Raw genomic sequence first — 25,352 nt, forward strand, 5'->3', positions numbered from 1 at the left:
TGAGATGAAGATCAAGAGTTGTATGCTCTACAAACTTAGCCAGGCTCCGATTGTTTCATTAGTTTTATATAAAGATACATGTGATGCGTATCTCTGAAGTACCGTGCACTAAGAGTGTTTATCTGACCATTTAATGCACCCCCAAGGGGAAATATTTAGCCTGACTCAGTATTGGGGATAGGGCCTGAAATAGTGCAGTAGGGATCTGAGATTATTAATTTGGATTGTATGGCAAATGTGAGAGGAGAGATGGACTTTAGTCCATTATTATTTAAAATTGTTTAATATTGGGGTATGGTCCTGGCTGGGGTTCCTTTGGTTCTCACACTTTTGCAGTGTTATTCTATTTAGATGAATAGATTTATCCATTATCACTGAGATTTAGCATTTGATAAATAAGTCAATTGCTGCATCATTGTCCTGGATTTCTTTTGCTGCCTTTGAGGATAGAGAAAGGAGGAGGAAGCATATAGATGGACAGACAGATGAACAAACACACACGCACACACATTTCTTTAGACATGTGATCTAAAATTTCTAATAGAACATTTGCAAGAAGAGCTCTTTGATGGGGTTTTGTGCTCTGATTTGTTGGAAGGGGTGAATTGGGATGTGGGAAGCCTGTGATGTCGAGTTCCCACCACTTTACCCCTTTGGAAGACATGACAGTCACTTCCAAGCCAGGCCGAAGGACAAACAGTGAAATCAGAAGTCAGTTCTGGCCTTGGAAGTTTCTTGAGAGAGCAACGGGGAGACTGCTTTAGATTTTTTAAAAGCAGTCATTTAAAGAATATGTTCCACAGACCTTGGCCACTGTTCCCTCCATACCTTCAACCCTACCATTATAAAAGTAAGGCATTATCATGAAGTAAGATTTGCATACTACAGAAAATTAGAAAGAAGAAAAAAATGTTACCATAATCCAAATATTCAAAGGCAAACACTGTTAATATTTGGAATATTTCCTTTCATGATTTTTATGAAGAAATATTTTTCTTAGTAATGTTAGTCATTTTTTATATAATTTTAAAATTAGTTTTTCATTTAATTGTATACCCTGAGCTGTGATATTGTGATATAATAGGAAATATATATTAGGTCTCTGTCCCCAGTTCCTGGCACAGAGCTCCTTGAAAACCCTTGGAATTTCTGAGTGATAGGAGTAGGAAGAGTGTCCTTTATCATATAATTAAACTCCTTTCAACCACATCTGCATTTATGCTAAAGGGGTGACTCTAGGAAGAGAGGGGCACGTTGCCAAAGGAACCAACCATGTGATTAGAGGGTTGAAACTTTCAGGTCTGTCCTCTACCCCCAGGAAGGGAAAAGGGGCTGGAGATGAAATTCAATCACCAGTGGCCAATGATTTAATCAACTGTGTCTACATAATTGTAGAGCCTCCATAAAATACCATATGATTTCACTCATACGTGGAATTTAAGAAACAAAGCAAAGGAGAAAAGGAACAAAAAAGAGAGGCCAAGAAACAGGCTCTTTTTTTTTTTTAATTTTATTTATCTATTTGGCAGACAGAGATCATAAGTAGGCAGAGAGGCAGGCAGAGAGAGAGAGGAAGGGAAGCAGGCTCCCTGCTGAGCAGAGAGTCCGATGCAGGGCTCGATGATGCAGGGCTCGATGGGGCTTGATGGGACTCGAGGCTTTAACCCACTGAGCTACCCAGGTGCCCCAAGAAACAGACTCTTAACTATAGAGAACAAACTGATGGTTACCAGAGGGGAGGTGGGTAGGGGGATGGGTAAAATATGGGGTGGGGATTAAGGAGGGCATGTGTGATAAGCAACAGTTGTCGTATGAAAGTGTTGAATCCCTATATTGTATACCTGAAACTAAAACTACACTGTATGTTAACTAACTGGAATAAAAATAAAAACTTAGAAAAAAGCCTAAACAGTGGGGTTCAGAGAGCTTCTGGGTGGCTGAGTGCATCAAAGCACAGGTCAGGTGGCTTGCCCAGAGAAGCCATGGAAGCTCCACACCCCTCCCCCCATACCTTGTCCTAGGCATCTTTTCCATCTGGCTGTTCCTGAGCCATATCCTTTCATAATAAACCAATAATCAAGCAAGCAAACTGTTTTCCTGAGTTCTTTGAGCTGTCCTGGTGAGTTATTGAATCCGAGGAGGGTGTCATGGGAATCCCTGGTTTTTAGCCAATTGGTCAGAAGTACAAGTATCTGAGATTTGCAACTGGCATTTGAATTGGGGGGCAGTCTTGTGGGACTGAGCCCTCAGTCTGTGGGGGCTGCGCTGACTCTGGGTTGTTAGCATCAGAATTGAATCTGGAGAGTTGGGGAATTGGGTGCTATGGGAAAAAAAAAAAAACCTCCCGTGTTTGCATCAGAAGTAAAATATTGAGGGTAAAAGAAATGGAAGTTTTTAATTCTGTGAAGATTTTATATTTCGTTATATATTCTTTGTAGATAATGCTTAATTGGGCATACAATATTTCATCAAATGGATATACCTCAGTTCACTTAGCCATTCCATTATGGGTCATTTGGTCAAAATTTTAAATAATTTCTTCTGCTATTATTTTTGTACAAAACCTTTTTCTCTATATGAGATTATAGCCTATGATGTATTTCTAATGGATTTACTAGGTTGGATGTTTGAACTTTTATTAAAAATTCTTGACTCATTTTGCCATTTGCTTTCTAAATGGAAATTTGGAAATTAATTTGGAAATTTAAGGCGTTCATGCTGTATGACTGTGTTGGTTTCATCTGTCTCTTACCTTGAATATCATCACTTTGAAATTCTTTTTCTAATTTGGTCCCCCAAATACTTTATTTGCCCTTCTACTTCTTTGATAACTAGTGGGGCTGAACAGTTCTTTTTCAGATTGTATACTAGCTGCCTTTCTTCGTTTCCTAATTTTCTAGTCTATGTTCTTTGCCTTTAGATGTTTTTTTGCATCAGACATAATTTTTTTTTCCAAATTATAATTCAGGACAAAGATGCATTAAGGGCTTTCCTGGCCTGTCTTTACTCCTATGCCTCCCTGGTGGCCAGTGTTAAAGGCCTAAGGTGTGTTTCCCCACCTTTCTCGTTGTTTGAGCATCCAGTCTTTTTAAAGATCAAAGGGGGCTCACTTTTTATTATCAAAACAGGCATATTATACACATTTTTCTGTAAGCTTGCTTTGGTTTTCACTTAAAATATACCTCATGGGTATAAGGTCTTTAATAATATGTAATAAAATATCTTTGGGCACATTTGCTAGTTATTTCCCTAGTGAATTGCTTGTACAATTGATACAGTTTTCAGCGGTTAAGTGGGCAAATATTTCACTCTGATTTCTTCCAGTGATAGGACAGCCTGCTCCATTCTTTCATAGGGCTTCATTAGTAATCAGCTCTGCTTTCTCCGGTTTTGAAGAATTCTTCACATTAAAAACCCCATATTATTATTTAACACAAATTATAATTAATTTTGGTGTAGAGCAGGGAGGAAGTGAGGAGGTAAACTGATTATTTTTCTCTTTTAACTTGCTAACCAATTGTCCCAGCACACTTTGCTAAATGGTGTTTTTTTTTTTTTTTTAAGATTTATTTATTTGAGGGAGAGCTTGTGAGTGGGGGAAGGGATGGGGGGAGGGAGAGAGAGAATCTCAAGCAGACTCCCTGCTGAGCAGAAAGCCTGATGTGGGGCTCCATCCCACAACCCTGAGATCATGACCTGACCTGAAATCAAGAGTGGGATGCCTAACCAACTGAGCCACCAAGGTGCCTCCTGGTGTTTTTTTTTTTTTTTTTAAACCTTTCCATAAAACAAGTAACTTTTCTTATTTGTGCTTTTTTTTTTTTTTTTCCCCAACTATAAACGCATGGCATTGTAATCAGAAGGGTCTTTTCCAAGGGAAGGATGATTTTGCATTTGCCTGGAATGAGTTGGTTACACGGAGAATAACTTGGCTGCGTCAGGCTCAGATTTTGCCCTGTAACAGGGATATCCCCTTGCAGCTTGCCCGTGTGGTCTGGGAAGCCTGGAGTGTGTCTGTTCATCTGTCTCTGCCTCGTTGCCACGAGGTGGTGGGGCCACAGATGTAATCTCATTGTAGAGGTGAAGAAGCAAGCAAATCTCAGTGAGTCTCTCAGGGTTACTCATGCTTTTCCATCTGACCGTTCGTTATTTTATCTCATGCTATCTGTTGTTCTGTTGTTCTTCTGATTCCCTTTTATACTGTTAAATGTATCTTTGAAACTCAAGTTTGATCATCACGTAGGGACTTTCTGGAGGTCACAAGGATAGTCTTGCCTAGAAATAGGCACACTTCTGGGAGTATTATTATTATTATTATTATTAATTTAGTAAACATTTGTTGTATATCTGCTGTGTTCAAGGCATTCTGCCGGATGTAGGAAGTAGAAGGTGAATAAAACCCTTTTTACTCTCCTCGTGGATATACACTTACTACGTTAGCATTGTTTTCATTCCTTCTGTTAAGTTGACTCCTTCACTTAAGGATGTCACTATTTTGTGTTGTGCTCACTCTAATGTCTTGAAACCTTATGACAGGGGATGATGTTTTCTATGCAGTGAGTCTGGGGAGTGTGTTGGATGCCAGGCCCTTATTCAAAGCGCTGCTGCGAGGTGCTTAGAACACCTGAGGACTGGCCCGATGCATATTTTACAAGCTAAGACGAGCCAGAGACTGGCAGTATCAGTGTCTCCCATTTCTGAATGCACTTTTCAGTGCATTCACTGAATGCACTGGCGTCTCTTCCTTTGGGCATTTAGGTTACTCATTTGGCTAACTGGGATCTAAAAATAAACCTAGAAACTTTGAGAGTTTTTTTTTTTTTTCTTGGCTGATTGATGTATGTTTTTGTGTCTTCCAAACTGCGCTGTGTAACTATTTACTTTTGCATTATGTATAGCACTTAGCAACCAACAGTGGAAATGAAAGCTAAGAGCACAGGCAGTCCCCAGCTGGCTGGGGGAACGGGCCAGCCCAAGCCTCAGAGAATTCTTCTTCCCTCCCCCCAGTTCCTGTGCGCTGCGGCCCTGGCGTCCACCCTGCTGGCCTCAAGTTCTTGCTTTTTGCCTTCTCTGCTGGTGGCCAAGTGGGGACCAGGAGGTGGGACAAGAAGGACCCCTCCTCCTTCTGCCCGTACCCGTCTTGGTGCCCTTCACTGGTCAGTGTGGGTGGGGTGAGAGGAAGGAGGGCAGGCCTTGGCCACCACTGATGTCTTGGCACTGGTGACAGTCCTGTAAGGTCAGAAGCCCTGAAACACTATGTCTTATTTGGAACTCAGAATGCATTTTCGTAAAGGAAGATCACGAGTTGTGTCTGGACTGTGCAGGACCCACAGGACAAAACTATGCGATTCCTTAGGAATTCTGGGGCTAGGATGGCTCTTTTAGGATGACATAGTGCTTAGAACATTGTTGTTAGGGGAGAAGACATTCTAGATTCTAAGCATTCCAGGTTGGAACTTAATCAGAAATGTGGCCTGATCAGCTTGTAATTCAAGGGCTGACTGTGAAGTCAAAAAGTGGCTTATTCCCACGTGGGAATGTCATCTTGCGTAAAATTCTGGAGTGTGCATGACGTGTTTAGCTCGTCTCTCCCCTGGTGCTCTTGGGTAGCTGTAAGAATACGGTGGTTCTCTGGTTTTTAGAATAGCAGTTGTACTCAAAAACGCATATCCTGATTCTACCAAAAGAAGGGAGGGAGAAAGACCCAGAAAATATAGGTTTAATTCTTTGATGATTGCCTTTTAGCAAAGAATGCAAAACCAAACACACCAGAGTCGTCGTGAAAGGCTCTTGTTTTTTCCTTAAGAAATCAAACTTCTGTTCCTTTCTCAGGACTCCTGTGTCTGCCTCTTATTCTTCATACATGCTTTGGAGAACAGATTTGAAGAATATTTGTGTGGATTTTTTTTCCCCCCTGTGGAAACTGATTTTTTTTTTCTAAATCAAAAGGATCTTTGAAAGGTGATTTATATCATCTTTCTTTACCAACTGTTTTGTTTTAAGGCTTTGAAAGCATGCATCAACCATTCAGAACGATTGAACAGTATTTTTTTGGAGAGGGATGGAGTCGGTACAGTCATCTGTGTAGCTTTTGCAGAAGGGGACAGGACAGTTAAGAGTAAAAGCCTCAGCTTCGAGGTGATTTTTTTTTCCAACCTCAGAAGGGGAGGGGCTGCTCAAAACAGGAAGTAATCACAGTATAGTGGTTTGAGTCATGAGAGAAGGCTTCTGGATTTTCCTTAGCTGTTTCCTTCAGGCCCAATGTCTCCTGTTTCTCACAGCACCTGCTTCTTCTGCGGGGCACACACATGGCGCCCCCAGCACCTGCCTCACAAGAATAATTTTCTGTCAAAAGAGCTAGAGCTGGAGACTGCAGTTGAAGAGGAGGCTAAGCTTTGGGCAGTTGCAGACAGAGAGGAGAAGTCTCAGGGGTTGGCCTGTCAGCCCTGGGGTGTACAGAAGTAACTACTACTCAGGGGTCAGTGTGGGACCCAGGAGGAACAGGGCGTAATACAGAACGAGGATGAGGGCATCATACCCTCTTTCAAGTGTTACCGGATTCAGCACTATAGTGTGCTCCCCATGGCTAAGGTTTTCTCCTATTAAAGAAGATTTTACACTGTAGTTTTATCTGGACATTGACAGTTCTATATATGTTGTGGAGAAATATGTTCATATTTAAGTTAATCATTTAGTCAGTTGTTGCTTTAGTGGGGCCCTCTCGATGGTCAAGGATGGGGACATCACTCCAACTAATTCAACCATAAGGGGCTCGTTGTGACAATCACCACAACTATAATTACGCTATTCTGAATGGATTGTCACAGGGACTCTTCTCCCCTACCCCGGGAGGCAGGGTGTTATTATCCCTATTCTACTGAGGAGGAGCAGATGTAGAGAATGTAGCCTCAGGCATGTGGGTTGGTAGCAGGAGTCAAGGCTCACACCCAGGTTGTCACTTGGGAGCCATACTCTCTAATCCCTGTACTGCTCTGCCCCTTGAAAGGATTCTGTGCCTGTCAAACAAAGCAGAGTTTGGTCTCATGGTGGCCAAAACATAGATCTGGAAAATTGGGAAGGGAGTCAGTGTCTTTCTCAGAGGTCATGGGGTCTCTGCTCAATTGTTCTCTCTTTTTCTCTCCTCCCTTCTTTAGCTGCTTCATTTTACATGTGGCCCCTGAATGGCCAACCCATAAGGCCACCGGCTGAGACCTCAGTATTTCCTAGCTTGAACTCATAAGTGAGGGTTTCCTATTGGTCCAGCTCATGGAACGAGGCCCCACCGCCATTGGAGCCTGGCCAGCAAAGGAATTAGCTGCTTTTGGGTTGGTTGTTCACCCCAGGTCCATTGGTGGACTGCCTCATGCACAGGCTTCTTTTGCACCATTTCCCTGAGCAGGGGATTGTGGGTAAGGCAGCACATGCTGGAATGCAAAGTTGTTCATGGTGGGGATTTAGCCTCTGTGGCATAAGCTCATTTTATACTTTAATATTGAAAGCCAACTATTCTAACACTTCTGCTACCTTTATAAAGTCTCAGCTTAAATGACTCTGTATCTGTTTTGGCTCTCAGTTTGCAAAAGAAAGAACCTAATTCAAAGGGACTTAGAAAACAAATTAATCAGTTCTTGTAACTGTAAAGGCAAAGGTGTGGCTGATCCAGGTCTCGAGTAATATCCTCAGATATCTATCTCTTGCCATCTTCTTGCCCAGCATTTTCCTGCGTTGGTCCATCATCAAGCAGGCCCTCGGTTCATGACATCAGAACTCCAGTCTTACTGGACAAGACACCCCAGCAAGCAGCTTCTCTTTCCCTATAGTTTCAACAAAATTCTCGAGTCTCATTGCCCTGAATTGGTTACATGCCAGTCTTTCAACCAAACATGGCAGCCAGGCTGATTGGTCAATCCTGGGTCATGCTGACCCCTGGAGAAGGATTAAACCACCTTCTTGTTAAAGCACATGGCCTGGGAATGGGGGAGTGTATGGTCTCCAGAGACAATTGAGATATTAATACTCAGAAGAAATGGGAATGGAGGCTGCCCAAGCAAAGATAACCCATGTCCACCTTGGAATATGTTCGGGTTTGTTACAAATAACGGGAAACCTATATCAAGGTTTTGGGACTCAGGGTAAGCAGTCTGGGTCACTGAACTTATCTTATTTGTATGTGATAAATCCCCAAATCCTAGGAAATCCAACGTGCTTAGAAAGGTCTAGATTTTCTGTTTGCTAGGTCATTAATCCTTAAAGATGATGCTATTAAGCCAAAGGAAGTTGTTGTTAAGATGTGTGTGTTTTGGGGAAAGCTAATTATAGGATGGCTTTGTCTTCAGTTTTTATCAAGTATGGGGATAAGACCTGAAAGGCTTTTGTTAGGTGCCCTCTGTTTAAAGCCTAAGTTATCCTGGCCTTGAAATGACTTTGGTGAAATACATAAAGATTTTATGTAAACCGTTCTCAGAGCCACGATTTAAGACCCAGTTTATCTAGGTAATGATTAAATTGCCTTGTTTATATATCAGTGATCCTAACACCCACTGGGAAATAATTGCTTTCTTTTTAACTCTCATAAATCAAAACCTCAAGGGAGGGGAGGTCAAAATAGCAAGTTCTCATGCTCACAGATATAGGTTGAATCTATGAAACCTCAGGTCTTGAGCATTAGTTTAGGGGTAGGGGTGTGTGTGTGTAGATGTAACGCTGATAAACTTGCCCTCTCTTTGCTTATGGTATATACTTCAGTGGTCCCAGCTGTCCTTTGCAACAAACAATCAGCTTCTTTTGCTGATCAAAGCTTTGCAGACAGTTGCCTAATTTCTTTTGCTTATTTAAAATTTTATAGTTATAGGATTTAGAAAGCCCACGCCTATGCCAACATGAGTTTCTTTTCTCTTGACTTTCATTTAATTGTGCAACTATTATGTGGTTTTATGCTGGTTTGAGGTTCTTTGGCTAGTTTGCACAGAAAGGGAGGTTTTTTTTTTTTTTTAAGGGTATTAAGGAGCTTGAAGAATTTCTGGGAGGATCAGAATTGGACTTGGAGGCCATGCAGCCAGGAACACTACCCAAGTTATACCACTCGTGGCTCCTGTGGACACCCTGGGGGGCTACCAAAGAATATAGATCTCTCTGCTCATATCATAGAGTGAGTTCTTTCTGGTGGGCTCCCAGAAATCCCATCACTGTCATGTCTGCAAACCAGGTATCTCTCTGCCATACTTCACCAATCCCTACCAGTATGAATTCCACATGGTACCTCTCTTTCTTTATTTTTTAAAGATTAAAAAATTTTTTTTTATTTTTTTAAGATTTTTATTTATTTATCTGAGGGAGAGAGCAAGTGCGCGAGCAGGGGGGAAGAGTAGAGAAACAGGCTGATTTCCCACTGAGTGGGGAGACTAATGCAGGGCCAATCCCAGGACCCCAAGATCATTACCTGAGATGAAGGCAGATGCTAAACTCACTGAGCCACCCAGGTGCCCCAGGACCTCCTTCTTTAACCTCACTCTTCTGATATTTACATGGATGCTGCTGATTGGTAGAGCCCAGGTCACATGCCTGCCCCTCAGGTGCAAGGTAGGCTGGGTAGGCAAATGCCTTACCTCCATCTTGGGGAGATGAGAACTCATAAGGTGGGCAGTTTCTCAAATGTGGAGGAGTCTTCTAAAAAATGCTGTTTGGTCACAAAATATGAGAAATCACTACACATCCTCAAGAAAAGGGTCTTGTCTTGCTTCTGTGTCTTGCTTCTGTACTTTGTTGTTCAAAAACAGTGGTGACCATTCTGAGCAGTAGGACTGTTTCCCACTGAGTGTAATTTGAATGACCCCAGGAAGGACCCCCTGGCATGATACCATATTAGAGATCATTATTTTTAATTAAGCAGAAATCTAGTTATCTCCCAGGCTACCCACCTCTTTACTGCCCTTGGTTTCCTTAATAGTATCAGCTAAATCAGTCTCATCCCTTTCCTGTACAAAGGCTGGTCCAAAAAGCAAAGATGAGGCATCAGATGCTCAGAGAGGGTAATCCATCTGCCCAAAGTCACACAGCCCATCGGTGAATACAACCCAATGTTGTCTCCAGAGCCTACTCCCTTAAACATTCTGCAATATTGCCTTTGGAAACTTGAGGGTTTTCCTCATCAGTAGTGTGTGATGGACCTCTCTCTGCTGAACCCTAGCATTGTCCTGCCCCTTCAAAGATGAATTGTGCAATATAAGTGGGGAGTGGGGCATTTACCTTATGTCTTTCCCATGGCTAAGCCTCTGATAAAACCAGGAAATGAGTATTATTATTTGCAAATGGAAACTTTAAAGATATTTACTGGAAACTTCTAATTATACGGTTTTCTTTATAGTATATTCACACTTAGATGGTGCCATAGACTGAATTGTGTGCCCCACCCTTCCCAAATTCATATATTGAACATATTGAACCTTAATCCCCAGAGAGACTGTATTTAAAGATTGTTTTTTTTAGGGAGATAATTAAGGTTAAATGAGGCCATAAATAAGGGTGGAGCTCTAATCTGATTGTATCATTATGAGAAGAGGAAGAGACACCAGGGATCTGTCTCTTCACATGCACAGAGAAAAGGTCATGTGAGGACACGGTGAAAAGGTGGCCTTCTGTAAGCCAGGAAGAGCACCTCGCCAGGAAAAAATGAATGGCACCTTGATCTTGGACTTCCAGCTTCCAGAACTGTGAGAAAATAAATATCTTTAAGTCACCCAGCCAGTGGTATTCCGTTATGGCAGTCTGAGCAGACTGATGTAAACAGATTTGCCTTAAATCCTGAGCTGGGAGGTAGGGATGGTAGTTACATAGAGAAGCCGTGAGGCGGAAGGAGGGTGAGGCCACATCTGGTCAGGGGAGCATTAAAGGCTTTGCTGGAGGCAGAACCACATATAAAGGGCACTAAACACTTGTTAAATTTAATTGACTATTACTGTCCAGCGATCAGTTGATTCAAATTACACTTTTACGCTGAAGACATTCTTTGCTTCATCTGTAGAATAGAATAACAGGAGAGACACAAAAAAACAAAAGTCATTATTTTGAAGAACAGAGGATGCATTTTAAGGGCTATCAGTTTGGTTCCAGAGTCACATTTTTAAAATAATGACTCTAAATACTAAATGTTAGTTTATTCTAAGATGTTTCATTATTTGGAAATCACCCCTGTCTCCCAAGTTTGTGAGATAGAAAATTAAAACATTGATTTTTTTTTTTTTTTAAGATGTTATTTATTTGTCAGAGAGAGAGCACAAGCAGGAGGAGCGGTAGGCAGAGGGAGAAGCAGATTCCTGGCTGAGTTCCCAATTTGGGGCTCGATCTGAGCTAAAGGCAGACTCTTAACCCACTGAGCCACCTAGGCATCCCAACACTGATTTTGTTTTAAAATTCAGGTTCCCACAGCCCCATTTGCAAGAGTTAGGGGGGGTTCATACTACTAAGCTGTCCTTCGTGTGATTTGTGTAGATGCTGCTCACATTTTTATTCTACTGACTCTTCAGTGGAACATGCATTTCTTATCTGAGACTAACGTGGGAATCTGTTAAACCGGCCAACGCATGACCAGCCTGTTCTTACATGTGCAAGAATTCTAAAGGCTGTCATTTTAGATAAACAAAAGCAGAGCTAAACGCACACAAAACACCCCATTTCCACTTGTTTGTAGCTTCCTAGCATAAGCTTACGGTTGTGATATACTTGCGTGCTCTATATTCAATGGCGAGGCTGGCGGCACAGGCTGGGAATAATTTCTCTGCCCAGGCTGATGCTGTTCAGGACTCAACTTGCTGCCCTCCATCGTGGGGCCTTCATGCCTGAAGACACCGCTGTCAACTCACTGTCTAGATCGAGAGCTGTATGCTCTTGCTCACGTGCCTTATTTGACCTATAGTGTTTTTGGAATTTGAAACACTGGTGGCCAACTTCAAAAAGAAAATAGAGGAGGTCTCATAAAAATGTAGATTTCAGACGTCTTGAAAAATCATAACATCTGCCTCTAATACAAGGTCCAGTTCCTACACGGCAGCCCTCAGTGACTTCAGCCATGCCTGGTCTTTTTAGAGAGGACACGTATGCCCACTCTTGTTCTCCAGTCTCCACCCTTCCTGCTGTTACAGACCCCACGCTGCTTTACTCCCCTCTCCCCGCCAGGCTTGTCTGCCCCTGTAAGCATTTGCTCTTTTGGGGGTTGGTGGTGGTGAAATATACATGGCGTACAATGTGTCATTTAACCATTTCTGAGTATACAGTTTGGTGGTATTCGTTTCTAAAGATTTTATTTATTTATTTGAGAAAGAGAATGAGAGAGAGAGAGCGCATAAGAGGGGGGAGGGTCAGAAGGAGAAGTGGACTGACTCCCCACTGAGCAGGGAGCCTAATGTGGGACTCCATCCTCGGACTCCAGGATCATGACACCACGCATCCCTACAATTCAGGGTATTAAGTAATATTCACGTACTGTGCAACCATCACCACCATCCACCTCTAAAACTTTTACATGTTTTCCAACTGAAACTCCATACTCACTAAATAACTTCTTATTCCCTCCTCTCCACCCCCTACAGGCCCTGGCAGTCACCATTCTGTTTTCTGTCTCTGAATGTGGCTACTTTAGGTCCCTAGCATAGGTGGAATCATACAGTATTTGCCCTTTGTGACTGGTACATTTCACTTAGCATTAATCTCTTCGAGGTTTCTGCGTATCATACATGTGTTAGAATTATTTTTTTCCTTTTTAAGGCTGATTACTAGTCCATTGTGGTATATAGCATGTTTTGTTTATATCTTCATCTGTCAATGTACACAGTTTACTCACCTTCTGGCTATTGGGAATAGTGTTGCTATTAACACATGGGCACAAATACCTGTTTGAGTCCTTAAGCATTTGCAGTTTGGGGCAATTTTCTTGACAATTTCCCAGTGATGCTCCTGTAGTTTCAGCTTTGCTTTCTTTCGCTGGTCTCCCAAAGGCAGAGCCCTCCAGGACTGGGCTTCGGTTTAACAAATTCACTTCTTTGGGAAGCACTGAAAAAACCTTCAAGACATCGCATAAAAATGACTTCGATTCTTTAAAATTATGCAAACTGGCTATTGTGGGATTTTCAGAATTAATATCATATTAATAAAAATATCTGGAAGTACCATCTTGTATTTTGGTCAGTCTTGAATTTAGAATTTAGTTATGAAAAGCTCCTGTTGGAGGAAGAAATTTGCAATGTATTTGGTTTTCTTATCCGAAGGGAGCTTGTTCATCTTGCTTTGGTGTGCTATGTATGCTAATGAGAACTTTTTCTGGTAGGTGTTGATAAATGGGAAATATAAAAGTAATTTTGATTTTATTTCTGAATTTTCAGGTTGCATTAAGCTGAGAAAAGTGTAGGTTTGGTTTTTTTTTTTACTGAGTGCTAAATGGAAAGGTCAAATAAATTTTTGCTCTTCCTTTTGACAGAGCCCTATTTCTGATTTTTTATTAATGATAACATCAGCCCAAATATCACCCTCTGACATAGCCATTTATTATGTGCACAAAATCTTGATGTTAGACTTGGAAATTTGATTATTTAGATAAAAGCTGGGCTAGAATTGGGGTGGCTGTTTGTTTAACACTTTGGACTAATGCAATTGTGGACCTAACTTTAGGAAATCAAGAGGGCAAGTAACATTGCATAGAGAAAAGTAAACTCCTTAAGAAACAAATTGTTTCTAAGTACTTCCAGAAAAAGTTAGAATTTACAAACAGTGGAGATGCAAATCTCAAATCTTTCTTAATCTCTTCCTTAAAGCTGGTCCTCTCCTCATAGCTGTTTTCCTACTACATAAGATTTTAGAGCTTCCAGTTTGGGTGTTTTCTTGAAAGCTTTATGACTGCATTTCTTTGAGAGTGTTTTATAAACTAGATTTCAAATTAATACAGCAAAGCTTTATGTGAGTTACTGCTATAATTACTTTTTATTATTTTCCGAGTACCTCCAGTTTTAAGAGTACATCCTGGTCTTCATGGGCGCATCTGTCACTGCAAATGGGCTTAAGCATTAAATCATATTTCAATGACCAGTTCTGTATCTTAATATAGACTTACTGTCTTTTGATGAGGACTTACCTTTTTTTTTTAAACTTATTTTAAGATTTTATTTACTTATTTGAGAGAGAGAGAGCATGAGCAAGGAAAAGGGCAGAGGGGAAAAGCAGGCTTCCTGTGGAGGAGGGAGCCCGAGGTGGGGCTCAATTCCAGGACTCTGGGATCATGACGTGAGCCAAAGGAAGACTCTTAACTGACAGAGCACCCAGGTGCCCCATTTTAAAACTTATTTTAAAACTAGTTAATATGTTTAAGTGTTAAGGCATCTAGGGGAAAATTAAGTGTTTGGGATGAATTCCTCACTGGAAGGGCAGGGTCTGGTGTCAGAAGAAGAAGAAAGATGCCCAGGATACCAGGTATACTGAAAATCCTCTCCAGGAAAGGACCAGTTTTATTCATCTTTACTTCTTTTACAGAGTGACTCAATTAATGATCACTGAGTAAATGAACATATAAAAGAGGTGATGGAAGAGAGCATAATTAAGGAATTATTTATAGGATGTCAGCGAGCTTAAGGGAAGCCATTGAGGGATGGCAAAGTGCCTCAGGGCCAACAGCTACTGGGAGCTCTGAGAATCCTCAGGCCCTAAAGGGCTAAGGGAAGGAATTGTCCTGGAAGCAGAGAAAGCAGTAGCTGAGGAGAGGGAGGCGGGGTGGGAGGCAAGGTCTTGGACAGAGACATACCAAACTGTCTCTGTCAGCTGGGGAGGAGAAATACCCTGATCTCCCTCTCATTCTGAACTCCAGTCTCCTGCTGTGCTTCCCACTGCCTGAATCCATCTTGAAGCCAGGGGACAAGAGAGCCCTAGCTGTTTAGTACATGCAGGTCAGTCTCCAATGATGCGGAAGGACACATAGAGGTCATCCCAGTGTTCTTTCTCACTCTTGGTCTTCTTCTGACCTAGTCCTGAGGCAGATCTTCTTAGATGTATCTGTGCTCCTCCTGTGACTCGTAGCCCAAGCGCAGACCACACTTCTGGTACCCTCTCTGCCGCACGCCTTTGCCAGGGTGCTACTCAGGCTCTGTGGAAAGCGCCATTCACATCCCGTGAACAGTGTGCTCTGAAACTGTGCTGTGTGGCCTGCTTTGTAGCCCTACCTTTGCGGTACATTCTGAATCGTGTTGGCTGGTTGGGGGGCTGGAGTGGGGTGAGAGTAGGAGAGTCCAAGAAGAATGAGAGAAAGAGTAACGATTTATTATGCCATCATTTCAGATTTGACCATAATGGCTTATGTACGTGCCAGAGGGACAGATTGTGTTTTGTCCCGAGATCAGACAGGTGCTGTCAGGGCAGACAGCAGGAGGACCAAGGTTTCCCCGGTTAAAGTGGTGGGAGAAGTTGATGAGAATCCAGAATAAGGAGGTACTTTGAAAAGAAGTTATTGATTCTTGCCACAGAGGGGGTACTAACAAATAAGCTCTCTCCAGCCTCATGCAGGCATCCTGAACTCCTGGCCTTGGCCTTCATAACTCACCCAACCTCAGTTGAAACAGCATCTGTGTCTGTTAACCTCATCAGGAGTAATAGATGTGGAATAAACATGTTTGGTGATGAGCCACAGTGGGCACAAACGCAATAGCAAGAGATAATAAAATCGCCTCCTACCTGAGCACCCTTGGGTTTGGAGCTTGGTGTGGGGTCCCCTTGGTTGTGACTATGAACCCTGGGCAGTAGGCACAGACTATCAAGTGTGCTATGAATGGTAGATGTGGTAAATGGGCGCATTGTTTGCCTTTCTTCATTTTTGTCTCCTGTCCTAGTTCCTTTGCGGTCCCTAATGCTTCATTGTCCCTTTTGTAGTGTCTTAGACATTACTCATCAGGCTATGACTTAGGTGAATTGAGACTATGAAGCATAGGTCAGTTCTCTGGGAACCGCCAGCCTTCTCAAATCCCTATACATCCGTGACTTCTGGCTGTGCCCATGTTTTCAGGACTGTGGTCCTATTCCTCAGAAGTCGCCAGGGAAGTAACCCATTGTATCTTGTGTGTCTTTTCCCAGCTCATCCTGGAGAAGAGGGAGCACCCCTGCCTCAGGCATACAACTAATCCATTTCCATAGAAATAACAAATAGTTACCAAGCACCTGCTCTGTGCCATCCACTCTTTTAGGCTCAGGAATATGGAGACGCAAAAGGCAAGTGAGGGTTCTGCTCTCAAGAAAATAGAATTAAAGTAGAATTAAAGAGAACTGAAAGTAGAATCCTAATTAAAGTAGAATTATATCTACTCACAGAGACTAGAATGACAGTGGGATCCTATGTTGTTGAATGGTCAGGGAAATCCTCTGTGAGGAAAGAGGATTCAAATTGAATTGTGAATAACAAAAAGAAACATGTCAGGAGAATGGGAGGGAAGAACGTTCCAGATGGAGGCACAGGCAGTGCAGAAGCCTAGAGATGTGAATGAGCTTGATGAGCGTCATTGGGTTTCCCCTAGAAGGCAAAAGAAAAATGCTTATGGTAAGGCTGCCCAGGCATACAGGGGCTTGTAGGCCAGGGTAGTGGGTTTGGATTTGTTCTAAGGGCAATGGGAAGCCACCCACGAGCTTTAGGTGGGAAAGTGGCATGTTCTTTTTTACATGTGAGCAATGGTTGCTTTTGATAAGAATGGACCGTAGGGAGTAGAAGCTGAAGCGAGGAGGCTCCCTAGGTTTTATTGTAACCCCAAATATGACGGTGGCTTGAGAAGGGCAGGAGTAGTCATGGAGCCGGGGGAAAGGATTAGAGCCCTAATCCAGTAGTGGGGTTCTTGTCAGAAGAGTTTCAGACACGGACTCACACAGATGGAAGATGATGTGAAGACATAGAGAGAAGAGAGCTGGCCATCTACTAGTCAAGGGGAGAGGCCTTAAAAGAAAAACCCTGCTTATACCTCAATCTTGGACTTCAAGCCTCTAGAATTGTGTGGAAATCACTATGTGTGGTATAAGCCCCTCCGACTATAATGCTTGGTTATGGCAGACTCCGCAAACTCATACATGTAGACCCAAGAGAGGACGTGAAGTCACCATTTGGATGTATGGACCCGGAGAGGCATAAATGCTGGAGAGACGTGGGGGTTGTCAGTCTAGGGGTGGTGTTAAATCTTGCAGTGGATGGGATGAGCTGTGAGCTCATGGAAAAATCATGGAAAGATGGAAAAAGAGGGCCCAGGCTGAGCCCTGGAATAGTGAGGGCTGATTGAAGGGAGAGTGGGAAGTGAGAGGTTACCAGTGTGAGTCCACTTGAAAAGTGACCTTTGATTTTTAACCTGTTTGCCTCATTTTGGATTCATATCTTGGACCTATTTGACTCCTAAGATTCTTCTTTGAATATATGTTTTGGGTCTTTGCATCGGTCTCCTGCCGTGCAGTGCTTGACCACGTGACCATTTCTCATTTATTAGAGGTAGGGTGACAAACTGTCCTGCTTTGCCCAGGACTGTGGGTTTTCTGGGATGTGGGCCCTTCAGTGCTAAACCCAGGACGCTTCCAGACACATTGGGATGAGTTGGTCACCCTAATAAAAGGCAGGTTTTGGCAAGATTTATTTATTTCACCTCTTTGGCTTCATTGAAAGGTGACTGGTCTAAGAGAATGTTGTAACTGTTAGAATTATTATCTTTGAAATATTTATTTTTTTCCTAGAAACGATCTAGAAATGGGTCCTTCCACCATGAAACAAGCCTAAGAGTGAAAAACAAGTTTGAGATACCATTCAGTTCCATTATCCCCTAATAAAAATAAAATAAAAATAAAAGTTTCACTTTTTTTAAATTAACATATAATGTATTGTTTGTTTCAGGGGTACAAGTCTGTGAGTCATCAGTCTTACACAATTTACAGCTCTCACCATAGCACACACCTTCCCTAATATCTATCTCCCAACCACCCCATCCCCTCCACCCCTCTCCAGTCCAGCAACCCTCAGTTTGTTTCCCGAGATTAAGAGTCTCTTATGGTTTGTCTCCCTCTCTGGTTTTGTCTTGTCTCATTTTCCCCTCCCTTCCCGTAGGATCCTCTGTCTTGATCCTCAAAACTTAGTTTCATTTTAACAAGAGTATTTTCTTGGCTGGAGTTTGTATCATTGGTGATTTCATATTTCAGGGTATACATTTTGAGTAATTATCTCCCCAGTGATTTTTAAGCATTTGCTTCAGTCGATTGAACCCTTTAATGAACCCAGAAACAGCATTTTTGGCATTAGATGAAATATAAAATTGGAGCCAGCCACGATTCATTGGGTTTTAGCTGGTCTGAACCTAACACATGTTCAAAATCTAAACACAGGACTAAGTTGGCTTGCCTTTCGTGGCCCTAATATAGGTGAGCAGAAAAATTGAGATCCTTCAAGTATTCAGGTCCAATAAGGAAGGCTTCTGAATCCATCCTGAATACTTTTTTTCGTTCACATCTCCCTGGCCCATCTTGGTTTTTAAGTCCTAGCCACCTACCACACTGGTTCTGCCCCCTCCTTCCACCTGTTCCTTTCCACCTCTGTCATCCTCAGGGCCTTCCTGGACTGGGCAGAAGGAAATACTAGACACATTCCCAGTTCCATCTGACCAGTGCCTCACTCCCAGATCACATGACACAGACATAACTTTATACTCAACCAAACATATGGTCCTGCTGAGGCCAAAACAGCTCAAAGTCAGGGTCAGCTTCTATATCATTTTCCTAGGGCTGCTGTAACAAATCACCACGAGCTGCATGGCTTAAAACAACAGAATTTTATTCTCTTAATAGTTCTGGAGGTTGAAAATCTGAAACCAGGGTGTTGGCAAGGCCATGCTCCCTCTGAAGGCCCTGGGGAGAATTCTTCCTTGCCTCTTTGAGCTTCTGGTGGTTGCCCACAATCCTTTGCATTCTTGGCTTTTGGACACATCAGTCTAATCTTGGTCTCTGGCTTCATATGATGTTCCTCTCTTAGTGTGTTTCTGTGTCCAGATTTTCCTCTGCTAAGGATACCAGTCATTGAATTAAGGCCCTCCCTAGTCCATTATGACCTGACCATAATTTGATTTCACCCACATAGACCTCATTTCCAAATAACGTCGCATTCACAGGTACTAGGAGTTAGGACTTTATATCTTCATATCTTATGGAGGACACAATTCAATCCACAAGAACTTCTTGCTGATTAATCCCGTGAAGAAGAGCATTTGCTCATTAACAGGGCTTGGTGAAGTCAACCACACACTCATGATAATAATTGCTGGTTTTCAGGCTTTAATTCTGATACCAACTCCAGTGTCCCCCCCCCCCCCACTAACAAGCAATTAACTCAATTCTGACATTACCTAACTGGAGATAGTGACTGATCCCACAGGCTAAGAGCTTAGTCCTGAAGTCTGCCCTCTCCATTCAGATGCCAGTCATAAGTTCTGGCTGTCATTTGCGCATTTGACTGACCAGCTGTAAATCAGAGGTTCTAACAACCCTTTCCTTGGGTTCAATGAATTTGCTAGAGTGGCTGATAGAACTCAGAGAAACATTTTACTTACTAGATTCCCCAGTTTATTATAAAAGGAGATAACTCAGAAACAACCAGATGGAAGAGATCCATAGGGCAAGGTATGTGGCAAGGGACTCAGAGCTTCCATTCATTTCCAAGATGTCACTCTCTCCGCATCTCCATGTGTTCATGAACCCAGAAAGTCTCTGAACTCCATCCTTTGTTTTTTATGGAGGCTTCCTTATATAGCCATGAATAATTAAGTCACTGGCCACCGAACTCAATCTTCAGCCTCCTCCATTTCCCAGAGGTCTGGAGTGGGACTGAGTTCTACCCTTTTAATCACAGAGTTGGTTCCTTTGGTGGTGATGAGCCCTCATCCCGAGATGACCTAGGGGCTCTCCAAAAGTCACCTCATTAACATAACAAAAGACATCCCTATGCTCTCAATACTTAGAAAATTCCAAGGCTTTTAAGAGCTCCTTCCTAGGAAGTGGGACAATGATCAAACATTTACTTCCTATTATAAATTAAAATATCACAAGGCAGGATGGGGTAGCGAAAATGGTTGGTACAGGACGTGGAGTCAGAAGTACCCGGAGTCCCCCCTTATCTGAGGTTTCGCTCGAGGCAGTTTTGCTTCCCACTTCTGGAGGTTTCAGTTTCCCTGGGGACAACTGCACAGAATTGAATGCGCCTCCTTCTGACCAATCGTCAGCCGGTCAGTAGTAGCGTAACGCTACGTCACAGGGCCTGCGTCACTCGTCTTTCATGTCACTTCATCTTGTCACGTTGGCATTTTATCCTCTCACACCACCTCCAAGAAGGAGGGTGAGTACATGATGAGACACTGTGAGAGAGACCGCATTTGCATGACTTTTATTACAGCGTTTTGGTATAATTATTCTATTATTGTTGTTAATCTCTTACTGTGCCTCCTTTGTAAACTGTGTCATAGGTATGTACTTATAGGAGAAAACAGCCTATGTAGGGCTCGGTCCCCTCCTCAGTTTCAGGTATCACTGGGTGGCTTGGAATGTATCCCCTGTGCACAGAGGGGGCTATTGTGTTTAAATCCCATTTTAGATTAAATCCCAAATGAGATTAAATCTCATTTGAGAAGCCTTGGTCAAGTCACCTACCTTTTCTGATTCAGTTTCCTTGTTTATAAAGACTAGCATGTCTACCATGCATAGTACCTTTAGTGAGGTTCACATGACGCAGTTTATACAACGCATCTGGCTGAGTGTTCAATCCATGCTATCGGTGCTCTCTCTCACTTCATTTCCCTTTTATTTATTTTTTGATTTTTTTTTTTTTTTTTTTTTTTTTTTGAGAGAGAGAGAGAGAGAGAGCGCACTAGTACGTGGGCTTGGAAGAGGGAGGGAGAGAATCATAAGCAGACTCCATGCTCAGTGTAGAGCCTGATGTGGGACTCGATCCCAGGACCCTGAGATCATGACCTAAGCTGAAACCAAGAGTCAGATGCTTAACCAACTGAGCCACCCAGGCACCCCCAAAGATTTTATTTTTGAGTAATTTCTATACCCCTTGTGGGGCTCAATCTCATGACCCCCAAGATCAAGAGTTGCAGACTCTGCTGACTGAGCCAGCCGGTACCCCCTCTCACTTCCCTTTTAAAACTGAGCTGACATCATATAAACTAATTTGCAAGTTTCTTTGTACTCTTCATAGAATTTAAACATTATAACTCTATGGCTAATGTTGAGATTATTAACCAATCTGAACATTACTCAAGTTCTGTATTTTAAGAGTGACTCTTTTTGGGTATGATTTATAATTTTGGAAATGCAGTAGGAAATGCCTTTTCCATCTCAAAGTGGGTGGTATGAGGTCCATCACAGGAAACTTTATAGATGACCAAATTACTTGGTTCAATTCAAAACAGTTGCCTTAGGAATTTGCTTGGAGTTAATTACCTATGATTTCTTGTGGCTCTAGGCCATCTATTTTATCCTCAGGAATCTGTGAGGCATTTAAGGGCATGATTTATGTCTTTTTATTAACTATCATATTAGTTAGGAATTATGTTTGGTTGCTGGGAACAGAGCTGATTTTCAGGGGCTTAAAAAATAAGGATTTATTATTTTTTTCTAATAATAAATATCAGGAAGTAGACCAGGGAAGGTGTGGCTGTGTCTTGGTCCTTGGGATTAAGGACTCTTTGAGTTTTCTGCACATTTCTGTTCTTGAGATAGACTTATATGGGAGAAAATATATGCAAATCATATATCTGGTAAATGATTAATATCCACATATATAAGGAACTGATGCAACTCAATAGCAAAATAATAAATACAATAATTTAAAGGGGTGCTTGAGTGACTCAGTCAGTTAAGCATCCAACTCTTGATTTCAGCTCAGGTCATGATGTCAAGGTCATGCCTCTTGTTGGGCTCTGTGCTGGGAGTGGAGTCTGCTTAAGATTTTCTTTCTCTTTGTCCCTCCCCAGCCCATGCTCACATGTGCTTGTTCTCTCTAAAAATAATCATAAAAATGGGCAAAGGACCTGAATAGATAGTTTTCCAAAGAAGATATACAAATGGCCAACAAGTACATGAAAAGATACTCAACATCACTCACCAGAAAAATGCAAATCAAAAACACAATGTGATACCACCTCACACCTGTTAGAATGGCTATTCTCAAAAAGGCAGAAGATGACAAGTGCTAATGAGGATGCAGAGAAAAAAGTACCCTGTGCACTGCTGGTGGGAATGTAAATTGATTGAGCCATTATGGAAAACAGGATTATTAAAATATTAAAAATATAACTACCATGTGGTCCAGCAATTCTGCTTCTTGGTAAATATCTAAAGGAGACGAAATCAGATCTCAAATAGATATCTGTATCCCCAAGTTCATTGCCACATTATTTATAATAACCAAGACTGAAAATGACTATATATATATATATACACACACATACTATATGCATATATATTTATACTATATGTGTGTGTGTATATAATACATATTCTATATATAGCCATAAAAAAGAAGGAAATCTTGCCATTTGCAATGACATGGATAAACCTTAAGGGAATTATGGTAAATGAAATAAGTCAGATACAAAAAGACAAATACTGTATGATCTCACTTGTATGGAATCTAAATGCAAACTGAACTCAAAAGCATAAATTGGTGGTTGCCAGGGGTGCAAGAATTGGGTAAAGGTAGTCAAAGAGTATAAACTTCTAGTTATAAGATGAGTAAGTTCTGGAGAACTAATCTGCAGCATGGTTACTATAGTTGATGATACCGTATTGTATATTTGGAAGTTGCTGAGAGAGTAAATCTTAAAATTCTCACTATGCACATATTAAATCATAATTCTGTGAAGTGTTGGATGTATTAACTAACCTTATTGTGATAATCATATATATATATAAAATTATCATGTTTTATACCTCAATCTTATACAGTGTTATATGTCAGTTACTTCTCAATAAAGCTAGAAGAAAAAAATTAGATAGCCTTATAGTTCAAAATGGCTGCTGGAGCTGGAGCCATCACATCCATGCTCCAGATAGAAAGATGGAGCAAAGATACATAGAGCCATAACTTCCAGCTGAATCAACACTCAAAGCCCTACCCTCCATTTTAGTTTTGTTTGTTTTGGTTTTTTAAATCTCACTAATTGTATTGGTCTGTAAGAGAGGCTGGGGAGATGCAAGTATTTTTAGTAGGACACTTTGTCACCCAATAATACAGATAGGAGGGAATGAATACCTTGGCATTTAATAATCTCTGGCTGAACTCTCTCAACTTATTAGATCATACCCTTTATGATAAAAATGCATTTCCTTTTACCCAACCACAATTACCAATCATACTGAGGAGTCACTCATGAAGAACTAAAGAGTGGTTTTTCTCTAGAGCACACAGGGTAATTCTTTAACTCATGGGAACTTAGTGAACTCATTAATTCATACAAGTGGTAAGTTGTTTGTGTCTCCTAAATGTCTGGCCAGGTACAAGGCTCTGAGAACAGAGCAATGAGTGAGACAGGCATAGTCCTCTCTCTCCTAGTTACAGTCCAGCAGAGGAGCAGAGGAGCATGAATCAAAGTGACACATAAAGACATGAGGAATTCTATGTGATGACAAAAAATGACAAGTCTTAGGTCACATAAAAGGAACTCTCTGGGTATACAGTTAGGGTAGGCTCTTGACTCTACAGATGAGTTGAAATTTGATGGATGGGTTGGAAATAACTAGTTAAAGGAGCTGTGTGGTAAATAGCATTCCAGGAATTCCAGGCATTCCAGAAAGAAAGAATAGTACAGATGAAGGCCAACGATGGGAGGAGCCTAGAAAAAGGCCAGTTAATGTGACTGGAGTAAGAGAAGCAAGAGGAAGCACATCAGGACAGGAGATTAGAGAGGTGGGCAGGGACAAGCCTTGTGGGGTGTGTTAGGCCTGTGAAAAAGATTTCAGTTGCCCTCCCAACAGCAATGGGAAGTCACTGAATTTTAAGGTGCGGTCGGGTTAGGGGTATGTAAAATGAACATATTAGCTCTTTGAAAAGATTACTGTGATAGAGGATAGACTGGACTGGATTGCACAGTGGAAGGCAGATTAGACAGGAGTCTGGGTAAGTGATGAATGGTGGCTTTGGTGCAGGATGCTGGTAGTTGTGGGCATGGAAAGAAGTAGATGGATTCAGGAGGACAAATGTAGTTCTAGGGGCCATCTGACTTTCGAGGTCTGATGATGTTCCAGGTGTGTCTTTCTGAGATACAGAATTTCATCTTTAATATGAAAGAGATAGTGGTTATATTAGATTTATTGATAGATTAAGTTGATTGCTCAATTTCAAAATAACCCAGGCTTCACCAGGCTTGGGTTAGGATGAGATTTGGTCCTGGTTTGGTCTAAGTGCAATGTTTTTTGTTTCATATGTTTTTCTAACCCTCAGCTCTGGGATTTTGACAAAATGTACACCAAAGACCTGTACACTCCGGTACAGTCACGAGAGATGCTTAGGTGATGTACCTTGCTGCTGGGAGAGTTGTTAACTTTCTTCATTTACCAGGATTTGAGAAGTAAAGAATTGAGAGGTTTCAGGTTAAACATGGTGCCCAAATGCAATGTATATTATGTAAGGTTTACTCTCCCCCATCCTTAATACCACTAAAACATCAGAGAAAGGATTACACAGCATTAACTCATGTGGATAAAAAAAATAGGGAAGGAAATGACTGTATAAAGAGACCCTAACAAAATTTTGAGATCTAGAAAGTAGATGGATTAATGGTAACTGATTTGGGTTTTAGCTTTTTCCTGCTATGGCCAATAATAAGCAAGCTGCCTCATGTGACAACTCAGACATTGGTGGCACTAGATATACCTCTGGAGGGTGGGCTAATGGGAGTGTTATTTTAAAAAGGATTTCCGGGGCACCTGGGTGGCTCAGTGGGTTGGGCCTCTGCCTTAGGCTCAGGTCATGATCTCAGGGTGCTGGGATCGAGCCCCAAGTCAGGCTCTCTGCTCAGCGGGGAGCCTGCTTCCCTTCTCTCTCTGTCTACCTCTGCCTACTTGTGATCTCTCTCTGTCAAATAAATAAATAAAATATTAAAAAATAAAAATAAAAAGGATTCCTTCCTTCCAGTTGTGATGCTAGACAAGAATGCTTCCTCCACTCTGCATGGATAGGTTTATGCCTAGAGAGGATGAACTCGGGAGCTCCCAGACTGTAGGGAAAGTCAACAGATACTTGGCAATACTTGGAGACATTTTTTGTTGTTGCAGCTTGGTGGGAATTTGTTACTGGCATCTAGTGGGTAGATGCC

This window comes from Enhydra lutris, unplaced genomic scaffold (assembly GCF_002288905.1).
Source record: "Enhydra lutris kenyoni isolate GAN:26980312 unplaced genomic scaffold, ASM228890v2 scaffoldscaffold14, whole genome shotgun sequence".
Lineage (NCBI taxonomy): Eukaryota > Metazoa > Chordata > Mammalia > Carnivora > Mustelidae > Enhydra > Enhydra lutris.